This window comes from Polypterus senegalus, chromosome 12 (genome assembly GCF_016835505.1).
Source record: "Polypterus senegalus isolate Bchr_013 chromosome 12, ASM1683550v1, whole genome shotgun sequence".
Classification (NCBI taxonomy): domain Eukaryota; kingdom Metazoa; phylum Chordata; class Cladistia; order Polypteriformes; family Polypteridae; genus Polypterus; species Polypterus senegalus.
Window position 1 is genome coordinate 65,750,208 of NC_053165.1, and position 23,050 is coordinate 65,773,257.

The window sequence follows — 23,050 nt, forward strand, 5'->3', positions numbered from 1 at the left end:
ACTAAGACATTATTCCTCTCTGAGCTCCTAGAATACTACAAAGCAGTAAGATCGCACATTTCAGACCCAGAGGTTCCCGAGACATCAGCCGTAAATGCCAACACCTACGTACAACAATTATAAAAAAGCGGACCGATCGTCTTCCCGCAACTTGCATCATGTATGTCATGTTATTGCCGTTTCTGGTTCAGCATCTTATCTTAATACCCTTCAAAAACAGTTTTAATTATGTCTAGTGATAAATTGTTTAATTTAAGGGGGATTTTTTTTGGAATCTGCTTCGTTTAGTTGTGGGACTAGGCTTAATGATTGTTAACATTTCTGCACAAGAAGTTTTTGAGATACATTATTTACACACGTATGCATACTCGGAGGCACGCGCACACAATCACGGCCTCAAAGAAATATGAAAGCGAAGATAGCTGACAGCTTGTATGGCCTCCCAGAGCATACACAGCTAATGAAGAAGAAAAAGAAATGAACGCGCACACACGCAAACCTACTTAGAATCTGTCAATGTTAATGTTCACGGAGGCATTAAGCCACAACTTTACCATTCAATGCCGCGCGTTTACTTCACTCAACTCAATGTGAGTTAGTTTCAAATTAAAATATTTAAGTTCTTCATTTAAATCAATTTACTATTAATTTTACTCTCTATTTGCCTGTGCACAAAATATGTATAAGGGAATGTACTTGACTCTGTATTATTGTGCCGTTCAATTGGCAGTATTGTCAGATCTTCCATTTTGTAATTTACTGCGGCATCTCTAAAGTGAAATTTACATGGAAGTACAGGATGGACCATTCCATATTGATTTTTTTTTCCCACCCTGGGCTTCAGGGCTCCAGTAACGAATAAACTAAGGCGGCTTTTTGATAGGACAGCATGCTACTTTCATTTTGACGGAACACACAGTGGGCGGAGGTTTATTCTGCGCACGCGTGCGAGCACAAGCTCCTCCGGGTTCGTTTCTCATTAGCGCTAACAGGCGGCACAATCCCTTCAGATTGCCTGCAAACCAGCAATAGAAAATCCACTTTTGGAGAATAAACGCCCGTTTCCCTCGCCATACGAAAATGTCATTTTCTCACTCAATACTTAAACCAAATATCTAGGCGACACTTACTTGCTGCCATGTGATGAGGCTCTTCACTCGCCGGGTTGGTATGCTTCCGTCGTAGTGCCGCGCCGCACCGTACCAATTCGTAGAAGCAGAATGCAGGGTCATTGTACACCGTAACAACAGAATAAGGAGTCGCTTTAGTAGTACAAGTCCTGAAAATAAGTTTAGTTGAGGAAAACTCCTAGGTAAGTGGCTGGTCTCTGGAAACCATTTGTTTTGTTGAAGACTTCTAAAACCTCTCAACTCAAGTCAATCTAAATACCAGCAGCATAAAATAAACTCGGGATATACGGATAAATGGTAACTTTTGTGTCTCTTCTTTCCAACTTTATTTAACAATATTCTTATTTATTTTTGTGTCTCTTCATTCCAACTTTATTTAACATTATTCTTATTTATTTTTTTAACTTAAAATATATCAGTCGCTGAAATGTCGTGCCGCCCTGCAAACGCCCGAATGTTTGTGACGCCCGCCAACCCAGCGAGGCAACTTCCATTCTGATTGGACGCTACTCGTGCCCTGATTGGCTAAGGCTGCGGAAGTCCAAATGATTGGTTGAAAGGCGACAAGTAATATTCCAGGCTTAACTTCAAAACAGGAAGAAGCGGCGCCGTCGCCGATCCGGTTAGAGTTCTGGTGTCTTCGGCGAAAATATGCAATGCTAACCTGGTTTAATTCTTACAGTGATAATGGGCATTACTTTTATTGTTTTTTTTTAGCCATTATGAAAAAGAAACAGCAAGCAGACAAGTACTTATGATTAGTAAGAAGTTGAACTTGAGAGAAGTTGAGTTCAGAAAAAGTAATAAAGATTCAGTATTTTCAAAATGTGTCAAATATCAAACGACTCCAAATTGGAGAATGAAAAAAGTACAATGAGGTGTGATAAAAGAAAAACGAAGCACGGAAGGGCACACTTAAAGTGTGCTTGGAAAGGTTCCTAGAGTAGGATTGTGATTGGACATCAAGGGGTCGAAGGCAGTAGTGTCAGTAGCTCAGGCTGGTGAGGTAGCTGTCTTACAACCTTCTTCCCACTCACTGTTGCCACCACCATAAACAAGACCCCAACCTCAAGGGGCACACAAATGCCACCCTCTGCCCCACTCACCCCATTCTGATGGCTCTGACTGCATTGAGGTGGCACTAAAAAAAAGCTCTAGACAGGTATGGTTGGTTTATCAAGGTAGGCTGACTTAGGAAATGAAGTTGTTTACACAATCCCAGTCATTGTTGTGTTATTAAGATGTTTTACAGGGACAACACAGGCATGTCAAGTGACAGGCATAGGGGAACACGGGGACCTAGCAGCTTCCAGGAACTGAACCTGCAAACTTGTGCTTCAAAGACAAATGCCATAGCCACTCCACCAAACTAAATGAAAGAGTGACCCCCCCTGGAGCCTGGCTGGCCACTCTGACCCAAAACCAGGTGAGGCCTCCTCGTGCCAGCCTCTCCCGTATCGCACACTGAGATCGATGACAGGTTGGCCCTTGTCTGTCTGTCAGTAAGGTATGTAGAGGCATCTAACAAACATGAAATATGTAAATGTGTTCCAGTAGCACATTTCAGATGAATAACCCTAAGGAGGATCACTCCAAGTGGGACAATTCAAACAAAATAACACAGTCTGAATTTGGCCTCCTCCGAGTGTGTGACTTGTACTTACAGCCGTATCTAATCAGTTTGATTTGCATTTTGTTTTCTTGAATTTCTTTTTGCATGGACCAAGTAGCAAATCAAAAGCATTTCTTCCAAAACTCCAACTGCAAATAAAAAGTGAGAGGCCAAGATGTCCAGAGTGGTAACATCCCGTGTGAAGTGAAGGAGCACACTGTTATTGTTATTTTGGTGAGGACTCTGCATGTTAAGGATGGCCTTGTCTCATGTCCCTTTTCTGGATACAGATAAGGAAACAATCCAGTCTAAGTGACGAGTGTGTCCTGTCACCCAGGCCAGAAAAATGACCACCGCATTTAGGGTTATTTGAGACAGGACCCCCATTTTATAGCCCCCTTGTGCTGCAGGTTGGGTCAATGCAGGTCAAAATTCCTTTTCCTTTTATGGTGATATCTGGTTGTGTTCTTGACTCTCACCTGTGAGCACACACACGTGTATGGGCCTAGAAACTAAAGGGCTGCATGTAATATTTTAAATGGACTATCGCAATCAGCTTTGTCGTCCTACCTCCTCCGTTATGTGCCAGCTGCTGATGGTGTAATTTAAACTGACCAGCAATGTCAGCCCACCACTGTACTAAATCACTTGAACTAGACCACCCACCATGCAGGTGTAGCACCTCCTCTTTTAAGTGGACCACTAAACAGCCCCTCAACCCCACGTATGCCCCTATTTTACAGCGCCATGTGTATAGCCCACTCTCCTTTTAACGGCTTCCCATTTATGGACCCCCCTTCCCCACACCGCACAGGGCAGCCCTTATTTTTTTTTTTTATTGCCGGCTGCTCGGTTTCCCACAGCTCTGCTAGCCGAGATCAAATGTCCCTGTTCTCATCCTGTAATTCCCATCTCTTTGGCACTTACTCATTTTGTTCGATCACTTTGGGACCCCCGTCTCAGCTCTAAAACGAAGCACAGGAGTGATTTGATGCTAACAGGTGGGGTCAGGACCCTCCATCATTCACCTTGCGGCCTTTCTTTGTCTTGTCAGACACGATACACAAGAACCACTGGGGCAGAATGACCCACACTTACCACCATTAGCAAGTTATTGCCAACTGGGGAGGTCAGGGACTTGTTGCTAGTCACCCCCAAATACTGTCCTCATTTTCTCAGTGCCACACAGCCGCTTGCATGATCTTCAACGAGTAACCTGTGTGTCTTCTGTAAATGGGACAAAGCCAATGACAGTTTGGTGGTCTCAGATGGCACATATCGAAGGTAATTCGTTTTTCTTGACTATCTATCTCTGCTCTTAACCCCTTCCGAAATAATACTGCTGTGCCAGGACATGATGAATGTTTAATAGAGTCTTCCGTTAAAGTTCACACCATTAATACTGTAATAAGCAATCTCAATGCACGTAGAAAACCTAGGAAATACGGCATAAACTCCAATAATCTAATTAAAATCACTATTTTAGAGGAACAATGTATTAAAACTATAAAAACAGATCGCAGATTAAACAAAAAATATACACAGAGCGGCGCTAATAATAATAATTTAGTTCCTATTCCAAATAACAATAACGCACATAGTACTCATCTCTGCACCTCCGAAACATTAAATATGGCACTATTAAATGTTAGAGCTTTAACTAACAAAACGTTTTTATCAACGATCTTATTAGTGATAAAAAAATAGATCTTATTGCACTAAATGAAACGTGGCTTGAATTCAGATGCGCGTCAGTTTTAATCGAATCTGCGCTCCGGATTACAGTTTTACTCATTCAAACCGCCAGGGAAAAGGGGGCGGATTGGCTAACATTTACTCGAGCGATTAAAATGTAAAGATGTCAGTTTTGGTAAGTTCAAGTCCTTTGAGTATCTCGCCGTTGTTATTCATGGAGATTCTCAAGTTCTAATACTATCCGTGTATAGACCTCCTAAATATAACGCGTCGTTTTTTGAGGAATTCTCTGACTTAATGTCAATTTTAATTACTAATTATGACACACTCCTAATAGTTGGCGACTTTAATTTTCATATAGATAATCAGTGTGATCTAAAAGAATTTATGAACCTCCTGGATTCTTTTGATTTGAGACAACTCATAAATCAGCCTACACATAAAGCAGGTCATACATTAGACTTAGTGATTACTAAAGGACTGAAAGTTGATATAAAACAGATCATTGATATTGGTCTATCAGACCATTTTCTTCTACTTTTTAATATAGAAATAATGATAAAAAACACTCATGAGAAGCATATTGTTAAAAACGCTTCTTTGATTCGCAGCAGCTTTAAAACTTACAAACATTTTAAGCAATCAGTCCGTTTATAGTGCCAGCTATAATAGCGAGGACAATGTAAATAGTAAGGTGGAAAGATTTAATTCTAAAGTGAGAGCTGCTGTTGACATAGTTGCACCTGAAAAGACAGTGAAAAAATCTTCTAGCATTGGTATACCATGGAAGACCCAAAGAGTGTCTGATTTAAAGAGAACATGCCGTAGAGCTGAGCGTCAATGGAGGAAGACTAAACTTACTATCCACCACGAAATATTAAAAGTCAAAATAACAGAATACAATAACACTGTCCGTCTTGAGAGACGCTGCTATTTCTCTAATATTATAAATAACAATGCTAGTAATCCTAGAGTCTTATTTTCAACAATTGATCGCCTACTAAACCCAGGTAGCTCAAAGGAATGCCTCCTAAGTGCTTCCAGTGAAACCTGTGAGGCTGTCGCTGTATTCTTCAATCAAAAATTAATGATATTAGAAATAACATAGTATATCTCCCCAACACTAAGGATCCCCTAAACCCCAACATCCTGTTATAAACAAATTAAACTCTTTCACTAGGATAGATTTACCTGATTTACAAAAATAATATCTCAATTAAAACCCTCCACCTCGTCCTTGACCCGATACCAACAAGGTTTTTCAAAGAAGTATCAGGCGTGCTAATTGATAATGTTCTTGACATAGTAAATTCGTCACTAGATACTGGGGTCTTCCCAGACTGTCTTAAGACTGCTGTAGTTAAACCCCTACTTAAGAAACATAATCTTGACCCTCAGCTCTTGAAAATTTTAGACCCATCTCTAACTTGCCCTTCTTAAGTAAAGTTCTAGAGAAGGCAGTCATTATGCAGTTAAATGACCACCTAAATAAACATGCTATTCTTGATAAATTTCAGTCAGGTTTTAGAACAAATCACAGCACAGAAACTGCACTCGTTAAAGTAGTAAATGACTTGCGGTAAATGCAGACAGAGGCCATTTATCTGTTCTCATCCTCTTAGATCTGAGTGCTGCATTTGACACCATTGATCACAACATTCTTAGAAATCGCCTTAGTCAATGGGTGGGCCTCTCTGGCAGTGTCTTAAATTGGTTTGAATCCTACCTGACAGGGAGAAAATATTTTGTTAGTTGTGGGAATTACAACTCAAGACACATGATATCCAATATGGTGTTCCACAAGGCTCTATCCTGGGTCCGCTGTTATTCTCAATCTACATGCTTCCGTTAGGTCAGATTATCTCAGGGCACAACGTGAGCTACCACAGCTATGCTGATGACACACAGCTGTACTTATCAATAGCACCTGATGACCCTGATTCTATTGATTCACTAACACAATGTCTGACTAGTATCTCAGAATGGATGAATAGTAATTTTCTCAAGTTAAATAAAGAGAAAACTGAAATTTTAGTGATCAGCAATAATGGATACAATGAGGCTATTAGAAATAAACTGGATACATTAGGATTAAAAGTCAAGACGGAGGTAAAAAGCTTAGGGGTGATTGTTGACTGTAATCTGAATTTTAAATCACATATTAATCAGATCATTAGGACAGCATTTTTCACTTAAGAAACATAAGTAAAGTTAGACCTTTATATCACTGAAAGATGCTGAGAAATTAGTTCACGCGCTTTGTTTTCAGTCGACTAGATTACTGTAATGCACTCCTCTCAGGACTACCCAAAAAAGATATAAATCGTTTGCAACTAGTGCAGAATGCAGCTGCTAGAATCCTAACTAGGAAAAGAAAATCAGAACACATCACACCAGTTTTGATGTCACTACACTGGTTACCTGTGTCATTCAGAATTGACTTTAAAATTCTGCTTATGGTTTATAAAGCCTTAAATAATAATATATCGGAATGTCTGACACCTTATATTCCAAATCGTAACCTCAGATCCTCAAATGAGTGTCTCCTTAGAATTCCAAGAACAAAACTTAAAAGAAGTGGTGAGGCGGCCTTCTGCTGTTATGCACCTAAAATCTGGAATAGCCTGCCAATAGGAATTCGCCAGGCTGATACAGTAGAGCACTTTAAAACACTGCTGAAAACACATTACTTTAACATGGCCTTTTATAACTTCATTTTAATCGTAATTTAACTTAATCCTGATACTCTGTATGTTCAATTCATCATAACAACTATTCATGGTGGCTCTAAAATCGGTACTGACCCCTACTCTCTTTTCTGTTTCTTTTTCCGGTTTCTTTGTGGTGGTGGCCTGCGCCACCTCCACCTACTCAAAGCTTCATGATGCTCCAACAATGATGGACGGATTAAAAGGAAGAAGTCTACGTGACCATCATCATCATCAAGCCCTTCCGTGAGAACCCTAAATCCAAAGAGGACTGTTTCATTTATGTTAGGTAGAATGCCCAGAGGGGACTGGGCGGTCTCATGGTCTGGAATCCCTACAGATTTTATTTTTTCTCCAGCCGTCTGGAGTTTTTTTGTTTTTTCTGTCCCCTGGCCATTGAACCTTACTCTTATTCGATGTTAATGTTGATTTATTTTTTATAATTATGTCTTTCATTTTTCTATTCTTTAATATGTAAAGCACTTTGAGCTACTGTTTGTATGAAAATGTGCTATATAAATAAATGTTGTTGTTGTTGTTGTAGCTCTAAATGCCAACTCTGAGTACAAGCACAGGAGGAGATGGCTAGAAAAGTAACATTAGAGATTTGTCACCTTTAGTGTGCGACCCTGTCAGGCAGGTTTCCAGCTGAGTGATGAAAGGCTAAAGACCACCTGACTTGTAGCCATTACCCTCCAGACCACTGCCTGGCACCTTGTGGTGTGTTTGCATTTCCCCTCCAATAGCACAAATTCACACTTAGCGGCAACAAAAGTTGGTACAGTGGTTTTGGCAACTGCCTCCCACCAACAGGGACCTGGATTTGACTGGCATGACCTTCAACCACATTCTCACAGTTTTTGTCCAGATGCTTTGCCCAAAGTGTGCTCGTTGCGTCTGTAAATTGGCCCTTTAATAAAAAGTGACTGTGCCCGCCACAAAGTTGTTGCAAGAGACGTGGAATTCTCAAACCTTATGTAGAAAATGGATGTGTGGAAAGCGGATGAGAACTTAAGGAAAAGATGAAGTTACCCTCAGCTTATATCTGGGTGTACATTTTGCACAGAATACCATGTTGTGTACAAAACTACAGACTGGGGCTTTTAGGCTGGCATGAAAATTTGTGCCTCTAAAAAGCAAAGGGCCACATCAATTGTCAGACAGAGTCAGTGCCACAACCCCTGGACTGGGACGTGTTTGACCAGCATGTAAGCCAGATCAAAGTTGCCCTCCTCCAACATAGTGTTGGGCACAGAATGACCTCCCTCTCTTGTTAATCAGAGACGCTTCTAGAATTCCCTTTACAAGCCATTCCAGCTAAGTTCTTGTGCCTCAGAAGGCGGTGAGGCTGGCTTTTCACCACCGCTATACTCGCTCCCAAAGCCGGGTACTCGCTCAAGGCTCGACTTCTCAATGGCTTCCACGCTGGTGCCCAGTAAGGCTTCTCTCTAAAGGCACCAGTAACATGGACAGAGTCTAGCGCCCCCTAGTGGCACACTGGCATTCAGTGAGTGTCAGTCTCCCTCTCGCTTTCTCTTCCTAAGGGTTACTTAAGAATGCTTCATTGCCTGGTGGCACTTTTTTAACATCTGCTACTGTAGTAAACAACCACACTATGTGGAAACACACTGAGCTGTGCTGACTGACCGCGTGTGGACAGGAACGAAACCAGTAACAGAAGGCCAGGGGTCTACCGTAGCCCTTATAAGCACTGTATGTGCAAATTGCACCTAAACGGAGTCTTGTGTGGAGGGAAACGGATGCAGAAAGAGACTTGCCAGCCGGGGGAGTCATTATCCTAAAAATGCATCAATCCATAGTGAATTCCTAGACAGCCCAGTCACCCCGGATGGGACCACACAACCAGTGGATTCAAACACTCGGAGCCCAGACATGCCTCTGCCTCCTGTCCTCTTCGGTGCCATCCAGTTTAAAATTACACAACAGCAGGACGCCATGGAGGTCTCTGCTACTTTAGACCCCCTCAATATCTCTGTTATTTATAGTATACAGTATGTCTACACATCTGAACATGGCATCCACCTGAAACTAAGCATGTGAGGGACCTGCCAAGGTTTGAATGGGAGACCAACTAGGAAAAGCTTGGGTTGCTGGTGGAACAGATGATGGTGAGGCCAGCAGGAGCCGCTCGCTTGTGTGGATTGCATTTCCCCCGTGCTGTCCTTAAAACGGAGGTCCTGAATCTCGGTGGTCATAAAAGATCCCCAGGCACCTTTCAGAAAGAGTAGGCTGCACCCTGCTGTCCCAGCTAAACTGCTCACCAGGACCTCCTCCATTCTGCCCACCTAATCATCCTCTGTCCATTATTGTCTCACCCTTTCACCACCTAAAAGCGTACTGGCACAAGAATAGCCAAGAGTGGACGCTTCACGTGGGTGCCGATTTTAGTGGTTCCTCACTGTCTACATAAAGCTCTTTGGGTAGATTAAAAAGGTGCCATCTAAGTGTAATTATTTATTATCATTACATTAGTGACATTCCTGTCCATGCTGAAGTCCATAAGCCGCTCAATGGCCACTCCCGTGGGGCCTCCTCCAACTAAACTTTGATTTATTTGCTTGCTCAGGGGCTTGTGAACAAGCCGAGTCAGACACTTTAAAAAGTTCTGGTCAACAGCGAGCCACCTGGACACCACCTGTGCTTTCTGTATTCCGCCTTCCTTCAGAGTGAAACGGCTGGGCACGTACCCCGCGGCCTGTGTTGAGAGGGGTCACATGATATGCGGCTGCTTTTATAAGTCCATGTGCACATCCACGGGATTACAAAAAGGTGATGAGCGCCTGTCTCGCATGGTAAACTGCTAGAAACACCCTGGCCAGTCACTGTAACCGGACACCGCGAGATCAGGACAGCCATTAGTGCGTCATGGGGGCTCAGAGCATGCTGGCAGGAAGCGCTACAACATGTGGGCACTGAATATCTGATGGATTATTCTCGTGATCCATCAGCAGCCGCACAAAAAAAAAACAGACATTTATAGAGGATGGCTGGCTGTGTGACGCTGGTCAGCGTGATGTCACACCTCTGAAAATGGCGCTCAGCTGGTCTAAAGTGCCTAAACCTCCGTCACACCACATGACCTTCTCTGTGATTTTCAGCCTTCACTTATGTAAGTTTAAATGAATTGTAGACAGTCGTGTAACGTGACATCCCCAGCAACTCCAAAACAAAGCTCTGTGACTTGCCATGACAAAAGTCACAAGTCACTGTGTGTGCAAGAGAGCAGACAACCAAAGAGCCAGATGCCAACACCTATGGTGGCCACAGTCAACTCGAGAAAAGCAGAACAGAGAAGGACATCTCACCTTTGCTGAATGACAAAGATACCGTATGAGGATGTGAAGCTCAGCAAGCAATTTCATACAGTACTGAGAAGTTGTGAGGGACTCGTGTAGCTAGCCCACCATGTCATCTGATCTGCTCAATTAGGAAAGGTCCTGAAAGCAGCTAAGTGTAGTCCTGCAGACTGACGTTGGCCTTAGATGTCTTGTTCTTTCAAATGGTGACATCCTCCATCCATCTTGGAATGCGGATGCCAGGCTTTACCATAAGGACAGAAGAAATTTGACAAACAAGAGGAGGCCACGCCGTCCATCAAGCCCATTCGGCTGCAGTTCAGTCACAGATGAGCTCAAACAAGGACAAAGAGGTCTCACTGATTCCTCTCACAAACCTAACTCGTCGTCATCGGTCAGAAGGCTTACAGTCGTACCGAACAGATCTCTGACCTTTCAATGCCACCCCTCGTCTGCAGTCGCAACATGGATGGACTCGGTCTGCGCTACTCTCTTGTTGAGGCCATTGAGACCCCTCAGGTGGATGGTTGACGTTTTCTGTAGGTTTAAAATGCCAAACATGTCACCTATCATCAAAATCGGTTGCAACAGCTTTCTGCCTGCTAGTCTCGAAGATTGTAATACACCTGTCTGGAGGCAAACCGTGAGGGAGTTGTGGATAAACGCAGGTGGGAACATCTGGATGCCTTACGGGGCATCACACTTCTAAACCAACCCAATGCCTTGTGGAGGCGAAGCACAATGTACGGGTGGTGGGCAGAAGCGCTCTCGTCAACGTCATCTGACTGACGGCGAACCTGAACTTGAGACTGGTGAACCTTCTTATTGCTGCAAACTGTCACAAATGATGCCAGTTAGACATGGAAGCGTATGTCACGTGTGCGCTGAGCCTGTTGGAAGGGGACAACCTTTCTGTAAAACCAGATTCGAACACTGACAGGCATCATTGGGCTAGCAATAAACGTGAACGACAAACGTGTCTCTACCGCTCACCATTTCGACGTTACAGTCAGGTTGACGCAACATTCAAAGAGTTGTGTTCATGCAAAGATGAACAGTAAAATAAGCAAACGTCGTGCTGCCACATTAAGTTTACTAAACTCCCATTAATCACATAAAGAGCCAAATGCCAACTTCTGTAGTTATGGGAAATGTGATTAATGACCCAGAAATGACTCCAGCAGAACCACAGATAAGGCTGCACAGCATCCACCTTCCAACAGCAAAACAAATAACGAAAAGGAAGTGAGCCTCACCGTATGACTGGAAATGCAAACATGCTATGCCAAACGCGTACAACAGGAACGTTTATGCAAAATATGTAACGTGGCATGCAAAGGTCGCCAGTTCATCTGTTGATATCATTTGACTACGCAGCAGTACCGCCAGAACAATGGTGAACGAGGTGTTGTTAGATCTTATGCTGTATGGAAATGGATCTTTGCTGTTTCAGAGAATCGATTTAAGTTACTTTTCGACAGGCATGAAGGATCGCGGGGATTCAAGACGCTGAAGCAGAGATATGACTCAAGGGAAAAGAAAATAAAAAAAGTTAACGTTCTTCATTAAACGTACATCCATTAACACTGTCAAGAAATTCTGACCAGTGCTTGTAATCAGCCAATCATAAAAATTCATCGCCCAAGCCCCACCCACGATAGCTCTTGGATGAACAAAATTAGAAACCCGCGAGTAGGATCTAAGACGGTACCAGGAACTACAGGGAACCTGAGTTCCTGCAGTGGGAAAGCACTTATGGATGACTTGAACCACAGAGCCAGTTCTACTAACCATAGTGCCAACCAAATTCACGAGCATCAAGTACTCGGCCATTCCCACTTGTATGCTCTGAAGGTGCTTTATGGAAGGCTCTAAAAATGTCCTTCAACTTCTTCTGTTTTGGAGGATTTGCACAGTTTCTGTTGCGTTTAGAAAGCAGGAAGTAGGCCGTCAGTACCTGTCCTCTCACCCTGTAAGCACAGAGATGTTGTGCTGCAGAAATAAAAAACAGATTTTTGGGGGAACATTCATTTGCTTACACAGCACTCCATGTCTGGATCAAATTACCTTCCAACCTCAGTCAGAACTGTCGAGTCTTCATGTCTTTAAAAGCAGCCACCCTGCATATTTGCTGCCCGGCGCTGCCAGCTGCTCCTAACCGCACATATCGCAGGCAGCCCACTTTGCTCTCGCTCTGTTTGTCTTTCACTGCTCTCAAGTCTGCCTGTGTTGTCAGTTTAATAACTGACGTGAAGGAGGTGCTTCACTCTCAGCGAGCACCGCCGCTCCCACCATGACATCTGGCAGCTGATCTGAAAGACAGGAGGGGCAGCAGTTCATAGGAAAATGAAAAATGAAGAGGGAGCTGCGCGGGGTGCCATAAGCAAACTGCGGCCACGACACGAGCTGTGAGCCCCAGACAAGACTGCTGGGTCAAGCGAGGTCTTCGCCACCTGCCCACCATTATCTATCACTTCAGCGGCTTTTATTTGTTTAGCTCCGATCTGAAGTTCAGACGTGTTTGCCCGAGTTTCCTGCAGTGTTTTCTTTCTTCCGACCAGACTCTCCTCCTCACCTTCTATTTCCATTACACTCACATTAGCTGGCTAGTGAAATACTCTCAATGAAAGGTGCCTTATGAAATAAACTACAGCATATTGTGCTGTTTGGCACTGCGGCTTCAAATTTTGCCCTAGTCACTCGCCCGGTGAACTCCTACTTCTGCATCAATCCCAGTTTAAGTGTGTGGGGGTGACAGTCCCCTTCAGGGTTCATTCCAGGCTCCCATTTGATATTGCTTTAGCCCTACAACCCCACACTGGATTAGCACAAGCAGACTGTAAAACCTTCTCATGGCCATTCAGTCACAACACCGCAGTCGGTCTTCAAGAGCACCTGACCTGCCCACCTGAAGCAGACCTTCTTTTGTGGGGAGAGGGACAGCACTTTGAACACACAGATTAAAGCCCCAGGTGGAGGAGGAACAAGGGTCTGTCACATACGCCCACGTAAAACCGGGTGATGCTGCTTACCGCCATTCCTCTCATCTCTGCACTGCCCCTGGGCTTCTGGAGAATTTGGGAAGAGGCCGGAGGGGTAGGCAGGTCATAGCTATGAGCGTGTGACATGCCACCAAACCAGAATGACAGGCCACAAATCTGCTGATAATAGAAAAATAACACTTGGTGCTCCAGCTAAGCGACAAAGCTCTCCACCCAGTACATCAGCAACACAAAATATCCATCCAGCTGCCACTGGGGCTTTTAACCCACACATCCCAGTGGTGTTCCATCCAACACCGGCCCCTGCCTTGTGCTCTAAACCTCTCATATGAGCAACGTTTGGAAATGGATGGATGTGGAGCCGTAGAAACTACGAGTGACTGGAAATAAGAGCAAATACTGGCCCCTACTGCTCGGAAAGTGCAAGTGCAGCCTGGTGTATCAGTGAGGAATTCACAGCTCAAAAGCAGGCATTCATGGTGGGCGGCTAGGGCTGAGCAGATTAAAATCTGTTAAAATGGTCTGAGTAAAGCATACATCATAGTTTTAATAATTTAAATAAAAAGAAGAGCGAGGCATACAAAAGAAAAAAAGGGCACTAATAATGAGAGTAAATGGCAAGACTGGCAGGGCGTTGTCTACAACTTGGGGAAGAACAGAGTTAAGTTTATATCGGACTACACACTTTATAAATCACTGGCCGTGTGACCTGTCAAAGACACGTAATAGAATCATCTCAAAATATTTGCTCTGACGCACCCTACATCCTTCCTCCTATCCTCTGAGTCTCTTGGTCCCTCTGTCTAGCGCCTTTGCGTTCTCGTAAAGCCTGCTCCTCAGACTCTGTCATTATTTACGCAGCGCCTTTCTCGCCTCCTACCCGCTTTCATACGTCCTGTCTTTGAAAGTGACTCTCTCAGCGTGCCTGTCCCTACCCAATTTGCGCTACCTAGTAGAGACACGGGTCTCCTACGCCTTCATCTCTCCTTGCATGTGTCACAGACGCAAAGAGTCGCCCAAGCCAAACTGTCCAATCAGACAGCTCGCAGGGGCCAGACACACACACAGACTGTAGTGTTTTATGATATTGCAGATGACTCTGTTGGCCTTATGTATTTTATGTTGTTGTTGCCACCATTTTGATCATTTCGGTAGCAACACTTGATTTTACTGCTGTATACTTATTTATCGTTAAGTATATAAACAGACACACATGATTCACTTTTCTATTATGGGTGTAGATTGATGGTCAAAAATGGCCAGTGTTTCAATTTCAAATGAAATTGACAGCACAAGGTGTGCAGAAAGTGAGAATTCACTCTGTGTGTGTGCAGATATAAATTCATTCTACAAAATGCTGAATTTTTCTTTGACAGATGTGTCTTGTCTAACCCTGCCCAAGCCACATCTCCTCTGACTAAGACAGTCCAGTCCAAGAGGCAGAGCAGTACTAGCTAGAAGCAATGGTGGGCTGATAAAAGGGTGGCCCGCTGACAGATGCCCTAACCCTCCACTGCTGTCCCTAACTCAGCGGGTGGTCGTCAGCTTTTCTCAGTGACATTGGAATAATCAAGTAAGAGTGTATGCTGGTCTTTGTTGTGCAGTGCAGATAAGATTCGCTGTGCGCCCTTCATTTGTGTCCATCAGCTACCTTTCTGTGGCTCTTCGTGACGGACTGTGACTAAGTCTTGACTTTTGTTCTTCTCTTTTCACATCACCAGACCCAACATCCAAGTCTCTTGATTCTCTACCAAACGGGTCTCTGTTTCCTACTGTTCCATGCATTCTTGTTTTTTTTGTTGGTTGGACATGCCAGTCAGACTTCAGCTACACTCCACACATGGCGATGCTAAGGCAGCCTTCTCATGTACACCAAGCAGTGACAAAACAACCATGGCTGCTCTGATTGGCGCCATTAGTCTTGGAAATTGTCCCATAGCTGAAAGTGCGATCACATTCTTCACTGTCATCTGGTTTAGTTCAGTAATGGTCCACTCCAATAATAAATTGCAGCGTGTTGTGAGGTCTGCTGAGAAAATAACTGGCTGTGCTCTTCCATCTGTCACAGACTCCTAGTGCCATAAACCACATCAAAAGGATCACAACGGGATCATCTCACCAGGTTCCAAAAACTCCTCTCTGGTAAACGTTTTAGGTCAATAAAAACTAGACACCTGGACAGTGTCTTACCCAGTGCTGTCACCCTCGCTAACAGCAGTTCCACCTGCCATTATCTGTGTCCTTTCATGTAAAGTATGACGGTGCAAGTGTGTGTACATGATAAATACATGTACTGTATGTGTGTGCGTATCTACAGTATACACACGATACACAAGGGTTGCAGAAAAGTACCGAAATGCCCACATTTTAATACGGTACCAGCATTTCAAGATTTTCATAACAGAAGTAAACATTAGCAGTCCTCTCAATCCCCCAACACTGTTTACTACAGTCATGGAAAAACATCCATTTTGCAGACTTCACAAAAAATAACTGTACGCTTTGATGAGATCGGGCCTTCATGGATATCAAGAGGCAAGTGGAGCACAGTGTGGCACAATGGAGCAGCACGATAAAGGGCACCAGGCAGGCTGGAATAAGACAGGGATTTAGAGTTATCCGTTGTTCGGTTTGGAACCATTTTAGTACCGTTACTGACGAGCGAATGCTGGTATCGATACCGAAGTCACAGTTGTTGTACCAATCCAACACTACTGTACACACTTGCTGTCATCTCTTTTAGGATGGCACTACTACTCTACAGCTGTTGACAACATGTCATCTGCTGTGAAACTTCGGTTTTTTATATTATTTGTACTTTATATGGTGTTGTGTTCTGCTATAAGCAGCTCCAAAGTCATCAAGCTAAACTTCTGAACATTATGTTCTGGCGAATAAAAGTAATTCTGATTCTGACATGTTGCACAGGCCCACTTGAGCAGACAGGAGTGATTTGTGGAACAATAACTGGAAAAATGCACAATTCATAAAGTTGATGAAAAAAGTGGTGTAATACTCGCGGCATGAGCAATGCACCTAAACCCGGAAGTCCTCATGATCACAGCAGACAGGTGTATCTAAAAGGTGAAGTCGGCGTGTACTCCGTTATCTGCAGGTCAAAAACCCATATGATCAGCTGCCGATTTCTGACTCCAAGGCCTCGGGTTCAAGGCCAGCCAAGGATATGAACCAGAAAGGACATGGCGATGCTAAAGTGATCGCTCACTGGTGACTCCTACCATCTTCTTGTCTTGACTTGCTTTCCTCTGTCTACACATGGAGTGCTGGCACAGTGGTTAGCAGCTCAACTCCTGGTCCAAACTATGGCTCTGTCATGTATGGGCTACTGCAACTCTCTACTGACTCACAGGAGTAACCTGTATGTGCGACCAGATGAGTCCAAATGCAGTGCCACATCTTAGGCTCAACAAGCCGAGATGAGTACAGGTCACTCCTCTTGCTCCATGTAGCTGCATACAGAGTAGCCAGTGGGTCAGCACTTGTGGACATATACAGAGACACCGGTGACGTCCTGTGCACCTTCTCACCCACTCAGGTCTGCTTAAGAACATGGTAGCAAATCTCAATCCAGACTCTTTCCACGTGCAACTATGAGTTGGGGTAATGAGCTGCCCATCTTGAACTCACTCAATGTATTTATGAAGCATCTGATGTTGCTCTTGTTTGGTGAATTTCTGTCTAACATGACTAGCCGTTATGCTGTGTAACCTAAGAATCATAACTCACTTGTGTTTTGTTCTGAGCTCTTCACTTATGACGATCAGTTGTGTCCCCCTGTCCTGTCACACTTAGGGTTAGGTTAACTTAACCCTAATCCTGTGCAGTCCCCCAGACTGACGTTTACTCATTTATCTTTTGGTCGGCTAAGCAAATAAAATTGTAATGTAAACATTCATGATACCAGCTTAACAGTTTAGCAGCTCTGCAGGGGGCAGCCTGGCATATCTCTGTGCCACATGCATGTTTCATCTACATTTATTTTTTTCTCCCACTCCATCCCTGGCTAATTTCATGTCCTCCTTCATTCCAAAGATATTTAGATTAGGTTGAATGGAAACTACAAATTGGCCAACATGGATGAATATCTCCTGCAATAGAGTGGCGTTCTATCTAGTGATAGTAAGTACCTTGTTCCTAGACCCCCAAGACCCCATAATGAAGGGCTCGGAAAGTGGAAGGACTGACAGATGTTAACCATAAAAAAAAAAAAAAAGGCAAGGGAAAAGGTGCGGAAATGTCGCCATCTCCTGTCTGGCCAAAAAACTGCATGTGCTGGTTATTCACACAGCTTTCCAAGCTCTGCTTTTCCCTTTTTTGGATTTACAGGTGAAAATATTTGCTTCAGAAGGTACCTCCAGATTATCAGCACTATATCAAGCTCTTACACAGCAAGACCTCCAATGGCCAGCTCCATCATTACATTGATTTCTTGGTCCTACTTTCCTTTCCCACTCAGCCCTTCCTTGCATGAGACGGGCGAGTGTCTCATATTTTTGCCATTCTCTTCTCATTCCAGTGTTACCTAACATGTTCAGATCTTGATAGCCATGGGCCCAATTCGACTTTCATTCGATACTTGTCAACTGTGCTACATATTTCTCTTTTTCCTAATTAATTATGGTAGGATTGACGTTGTGTGTGCTAAGGCTTACTTTTGGGTGTTTTCTGTGCTCGTTTGCTGTGTGAGTGGAGGCAACACGTCCTCCGTGTGTCGATGTGGTTTTCCTCAACAGTCTACTGCTTTCTTTCACATCCTAAGGATATGTATTGTCAGGCACGCATACCCAGGGAGCATTTTGAGGGCTCTAAGTAAGCGGGCACAACAAGGGTATGGAGTGTTGAACTTTAGCCAGGGTTCAAATCCATACGTTGTACCCGTTTTGTTCATCATTGAGCCATTTATTAATGTTAACGTTTTGTTCACTGTCTGCTGTTTTTTCATAGCCTGTATTGTGTTCCATGTGTTTTGCAGGTGTTCCCCCCAATAGACGAGGCCACTTGCCAAAATCCACCAGGAACTGCCCTTAGCGCTATATAACCAGAGGGTCTTCCACGGTCCCTTGCGGTTCATTTCAAATACGTTCTGGAGTTGGTGAATATTCTTGTGGTGTTGATTTGCTAAAATAACCGAAGAAAGAATTGAGACTCTTAGCTGGCTACAAAAAGCGTTTACAAGTTATGAAGTACTGACCATGTCGGGGGCCCAAACTTTTATTTCAGGTCCTTTTCATTTTTTTTGGTACTTTGTACCTGTGAATGATGGAAATACAAATGTCATCTTGCTCAAAGTAGTAAAGAAACGTGTCATCTTTAACTTTACGCCTCTCGGTGATCAGTTCATCTTCTGCTCACTTAACTATTCACAGTAACAGACAACTTAAGCAAGGGGGTCTAAACTTTTGCATGCCACTGTATTTGCTTAGCAGATACTTTTATCCAAAGTGGCTTACAAAAGAGGTCAACATAATTGAGTAACATATGCCGTCATCTTAGGGGTGCCATTTTTGAAAGTTAAGGGGTCGGTGCACTGAGGGGGGAAGGATTGTCGTCCTCTGATGATCACCAAGTGAGTGCAGTTTCCCACTGGGCATGATTTGTGAAAGTAGAAGCGCACACGTGCCCCTTAAAGTCAGCAGTAGATACACAAAGGGGTGTTATTTGTGCAACTAAAGGGGCGCGCACCCTGGATGCCGGGCGTTGGGGAGAAGGTTGTTAAAGTCTAATAATACCAACTACCCACAATTCACGAGGGAAGGCAACGGCCGTCAAACCTGGTAAAGCTCCAAATGGCCTTTGACAGGCACTGGTGACAGGATAAGGGGACAAAATTGAGTGCCGCAAGTGAAGAACAAAGAACAAAATACAAATGTGTTACAATTCCCAGGTTATAAAACCTCACAGTTATCTGATGTCCTGTTCAGAATTCATGTCTGAAAGGCTCTGGGCTTTCTTGACCCTGAGAACCAGACTAGACAGATCTGAAAATATTAATTACAACACCTAGTCTCACCCATTTTCTAAAGCTCCTTGTCCAAACTACCGTACTTGTGAAGCCCTGGCGCCCAGTCCTGGGTGAGCTCCTTCCCGGTGCTTACAATTCTCCACTGAAAACCAGCACTTTGAGAAAAAGAGCAAGATGGAGTAAGCTACTGGACGGTTTTGGCAACTGGGCTCTGGATAAGTCATCTTATTGCACTGTCTGTGCACCTCATCCCCTTGTGCCAATGGCGTCTCTGGCTGTTTGCTTACCCTCCTGCTCACAGGTGTGCCTAATTAGGCGAGTATTCATGAAAGTGCTGACCACTACTGTGCTCCTGGCCCCTCTTTCTCTTACTTTTCCTGTGTTTTCACACCGTCTGCCGTTTAACTTCATGTCATTTTCCTGATCGAGTCGACACCTCCCTTTACTGCCTGCTCCCATTTACAGATCCTCTCCAACTTGCTTACCTTAACGGCTCCTTCACGGCCAATGCTGTTCAAAGACAGGAAGCTCATGGTTTAGCAGGAGTACATGACGCCGAGTCCCAAGTCTTCATATGTCAGGGTACACCGGCCGAAACCTTCCAAACATCCATCTTCTAAACCTGCTTACACCAATAAGACAATCAAGAAGAGACAAATTTAAAAACAAATCACAACAGCAAATGACTAGGGGTCAGTCTATCCAGCAGGGGGTGCTAGCTTCCTGGTTGGAAAAAGTTCTTTTGTAGTTGAAACTACATATAGGGTGGTCCAGATCTAATTATGCAATTTTCATTACGCTTTTTTTTTTTTATTAGTTTATTACATAGAAAATTACCTGAAAAATCCCAGACCATCGAGAAGTGTGCAAACTGACGACATGAAGAATCGTCTTTGCGCCAAACTGGAATCGTCCCCACATAAATCAAAGTCATCCAGACGATCTGGATCTGCATAATTAGATCTGGACCACCCTGTAGATATAATATAAAAAGGCGATATCCCTCCCATAGTGATACGACGGTAAGAAATCACGTTTGGAGAAAATAATAGCTTTCTTTAATGACGATTTTTACGCAGCATTACATATGAAGGAAGCCAATGACAAGCCAATGTAAGAGTCTGCCATTTTCGTGGCAGCGCTGGAACGATTTTCATGATCGGATGACGTTATCTCCCAACCGTCCATCGGCTTCAGAGGTGTGCCGGGCGTTGTTCCAAGGCTCTTTCTCCATGTGCAGGCCCTTCACTTCAGTAAATCACTCCATTCCAAAGAGAGGCCTGCTGACTCTTGACACACAGATATAGTACATGTTGCCCATTTGTCTCTATCTTGTCCTGTGCTTGGCCTAGCAGTTCTAAATGCTGAGCCCCTTTGTGCTAAATCTGGCTCAGCTGTGCATGTAGTAAGAAAAGACAAGCAGATTTAAAATATTCACACGGAGCACAGTGACATTAAACTTATATTCTGATTACAGTCAGAGAAAAGCCAAGCAAAATGACCCCTTTTATTGGCTAACTAAAAAGATTACAATATGCAGGACTGTCGAGGTAACTCAGGCCCCTCCTTCAGGCAGTCAGCAAATCGATGTGCCCTTTTTGTGAGTATGTGTCGGTTTCCTCCCCAACACCGGATCTGATTCAGATTTGAGGTGCAGAGTTGTGCCAAAGTCATTTCTTAGTGACACACCACAAAACAAATCGGCAGGATATCCGGGCTCAGCCATTTCACCCCAACAAAATCAAAGTGAGCAAAAAAAACCCAAAAGGCAAAACCAACTGCTGGCAATACGCTTTTTTATTGAAACATTAAGGCAGTGTCACAACACTGCTACCCACCGTGTCTGCGTGGTGGGCAACTTGAGTAAAACAGTGCACAAAATCTCCTTCCGTAGAAGTAAACAAACCCTGTAGCAAGCCACATAAATATTTACATCAACTCGGTTTTCTGTACAGTCCATTCTATCATACACTGGGATCCAAAAGTCCTTATGCACACTATGATTGTACAAAAGTTATACGACCCAAAGCCCCCCCCCACCCCCTTGTACAGTTACGATAATACATTGGCCTTTTTATTTTTCCTTTTGTTCATTCGGTAAAGTTACAAAAGCAAATAACACCAACGACAAAAAGGCCCTTTGATTGCACAATCAAATGAAATTGTAGCAGGTAGCACAAATGAAACACATTCCACTAAAAAACAAAAAAAAATAATAAAAGAAAACATGAAGCATTTTATTGTCTTTAGTATGAAAACTGAAGTCTAAAACTCTATAGTGTGTTTCTAGAACTATCTGACACCTCGGTGTTTTTTTTTTTTTGTTTTTTTTTTATATAATACAACTGCTTTTTCAGTTTTAACCAAAGCCTTTAAGTTTCTACACGAGGTAGCCAGCAGGCACAAAGATATTAAGACATAGCAGGTAAGGTCATAAAGAAAGCCCCAAAACAGGACTGGCGTTCCCATCACCAAGTTGTTCCCAGAGATTGCGGTACTGCTCACTCAACAGCGGCTCGTCCAGTGGGATGCAGCTCTGGCCGGGTGGGACGTCGGCCGCCTCTGAAGTGCAGGGAGACTCTTAGCAAGGAGAGCCGAAGCCATTCAGAAAAGGCAGAGAGCTCAGCTGACTGAAAATTGGCGTTTGTGTGTCAGAGCAGCGCACTGATGTGAGTGGGGCCTCACATCAGAGTGACGACAAAGGAACAAATGACTGCACTGACTCAAATACCGGTCTGCCAGGTGCGAGCAACAAGTGAGATACGCGTTTACTGATATAAGCACTAGGCGGACACAATCCTGCAGTCATGCTGAGTGCTGAACAGCACGCCACAGTATTTGGGACCAGCAAAAACAAAAACGAACAACTCTGCAGAGAAGAGATAAGCAACTTTCAAGTACAGCATGTCGCAAACGAGAATGTCGCGTCTCATCACGTGTGTCTCTGAACAGAGAGACACCTTCCTGTAGGCTTCCACTGGCCGAAATATTCAAAACTACTAACAAAAAAAACAAAAAAAAAAAAGAAGACTTCATTTTGAAACATCGCAAAGGGAATGACAAAGCTGTGGTGGCACAACTAATGGCGGTGGGGCACACTTCTTTTGGTGCCCAGTTGCCACTTGTACTTTGCAGTTTGAACTGCAGACTCTGGAATGTGAGCGGGTTCAGAAGCGATCAGAACTCTTGGATGGACTCAGCTTTGAATTATTAGGGTCCAGGATAAAGAAATGTACATATGCACACATGCTCGTGTGTGTGTATATATATATATATATATATATATACACACATACATACGTATATACATATATATCCATAAATACATAGATACACACATACATATATATATATCCATCCATCCATTATCCAACCCGCTATATCCTAACACCGGGTCACAGGGGTCTGCTGGAGCCAATCTCAGCCAGCACAGGGCGCAAGGCAGGAACAAATCCTGGGCAGGGTGGCTGCCCACCACAGGGCATATATATATATATATATATATATATATATATATATATATATATATATATATATATATATATATATATAAATGAAACAGTGTGCATGTGTTAAATATACAGACATTACCCAATATGCACT